A 2238-nucleotide genomic window follows, 5' to 3' on the forward strand; every position below is an offset into this window, starting at 1 on the left:
GACACATCTCACACGTGCTCGGGAACACCCGATCGTCACGCTTCTGAGTACCGACCGATGGATCTGGTCCCGAATTTTTTAATAGTTTTCTCCTCTCTCTCTCTCTCTCCCTCTCCCCCCCTTCCTTCTCTTTCCTTTCTCTCCCTTCCTTTCTTTCTTTCTCTCGCTCTCTCGCTCTCGCTCTTCTTTTCTTTCTGACAGAGTCTCTCGTTCTGTTGCCCTGGCTAGAGTGCCATGGCGTCAGCCTAGCTCACAGCAATCTCAAACTCCTGGGCTCAAGCGATCAGACTGCCTCAGCCTCCCGAGTAGCTGGGATTACAGGCATGTGCCAGCATGCCCAGCTAATTGGATATACGTGTGTGTGTGTGTGTGTGTGTGTGTGTGTATATATATATATATATATATATATATATATATTTTTTTTTTTTTTTTTTTTCTTGAAACAGAGTCTCACTCTGTTGCCCAGACTAGAGTGCCGTGGCGTCAGCCTAGCTCACAGCAACCTCAAACTCCTGGGCTCAAGCGATCCTACTGCCCCAGCCTCCCGAGTACCTGGGACTACAGGCATGCGCCACCGTGCCCGGCTAATATTTTTCTGTATATATTTTTAGATACTGTTTCTGTATATATTTTTAGATATATAGTTTCTTTCTATTTTTAGTAGAGATGGGGGTCTCGCTCTTGCTCAGGCTGGTCTCGAACTCCCGACCTTGAGCGATCCACCCGCCTCTACCTCCCAGAGTGCTAGGATTACAGGCGTGAGCCACCCCGCCTGGCGTGTACGTTCTGTATTCACAGACAGACGGAAGGCAGGGAGAATGTTACCCTTTCAAAGCCCGCCCTGCTCGCCTCTCAGCCCACCGATGGCACTCTGAATCCCGTGGCATTCCTTCACTCAGCTGAATTCTTCAGCACCCGACCCCCCCCCACCCCACCCCCGTGCCACGGGAGTTCGTTCTCATGGCAGAGCCATCGAGGCTGTTGCCACACGTGTTGTAGGTGCCTAGGCAGACTGTGCCCTGGCCCCGAGGAGGTACGGAACCGCCTATCGCCTCGGGAGGGAGGGACAAGATGTGTCCGTGTCCAAGGCGACGTCCTGTCGATCACGAGGAGGCCTGCAAAGGCTCGTATCTGCCAGGCATTGAGCCACATGACATGAAACACCGGTGTGTTCCTTCACTTAGGTGGTGTCGCGTGTTGATACTCACAGAGGATGATAAACCCACTCGCATGCCGGCTGAGCCCCCTGTGTCTCCTCCTCTATCCACTGAGGGAAAAAACCGCAACGAAAGGTAGAAAACCACAGGGTGGGAAGAGAGCCCGTCGCTCTCCCTATGTGACCGTCCGGAGTGCTCGTTCAGATGGGAGGAGGTGTGTTTGTGTGTGTGTGTGTGTGTGTGTGTGTGTGTTTCATTGATTTTGGTGCCATCTTTTCTCTGCAGCTGCGTCAGAGGACAGCGATTTTTCCGATTTTCACTCCGCTGAGTGAATTGCCTTTTGAAGAGAATGTCCACAGGAAGCCTACGGTTCTCCCGCGTGGGTGGCCCTCCTCTAGAAATGAATCTCGTTTCTTGAACGGAGGGGACTTGTTGACGCCATCATTCTTTCGGGACGACTTCTCAGACGCTAGCTTTGGACCGCAACATAGGTGCCCCCGACATTGCCTCAAGGGTTCCGTGGTGCCTCCTGTCAAGAGACCCCACCGACCGTCCCCAGCCTGCCCGCTCAAGGGAGCCGGGCCCCTTCTGATCTGTCCGCCCGCCGTGAAGCTCCCTCCCGAGGGTCGGAAAGCCCACCTGTTTCCCAGTTCGGTTGAATGATGGGGCACCCGGGCAGGGCACTGGCACCGAGTGACTCCATTCTGAGTCTGTCTGCTCTGTGGGGCGGGGGCGGGTGTGGGGGGGGCAGTTCCGTCTCGACCGGTGGCCTCCTACCGACTGACTCTATGGGACGGACCATTCTCACTCAGGATCGTGTACCTTCTTGGCCTAGGCACATCCCGGCACTGAAAGCCACTTTTCGGGGACACTCTCCCACGTACAGATAGATGGCCTGCACGAGTGCTCTTCCTTTCTCGAAACACTGGAAATCTGTCCTCAATTTTACCTGACCTACCTGACGGTGTGTGATAAAGGAGCATAGAACCCTCAGCCACCCTCCACCTTCCCGCTGTCACGAGAGACAGTGCCGAGCGTGAAATTCTATCCCTGACTCTCTGTGTCCACCGGAACGTGGCCT

This window comes from Eulemur rufifrons, unplaced genomic scaffold (assembly GCF_041146395.1).
Source record: "Eulemur rufifrons isolate Redbay unplaced genomic scaffold, OSU_ERuf_1 scaffold_34, whole genome shotgun sequence".
In the NCBI taxonomy this organism is placed as follows: domain Eukaryota; kingdom Metazoa; phylum Chordata; class Mammalia; order Primates; family Lemuridae; genus Eulemur; species Eulemur rufifrons.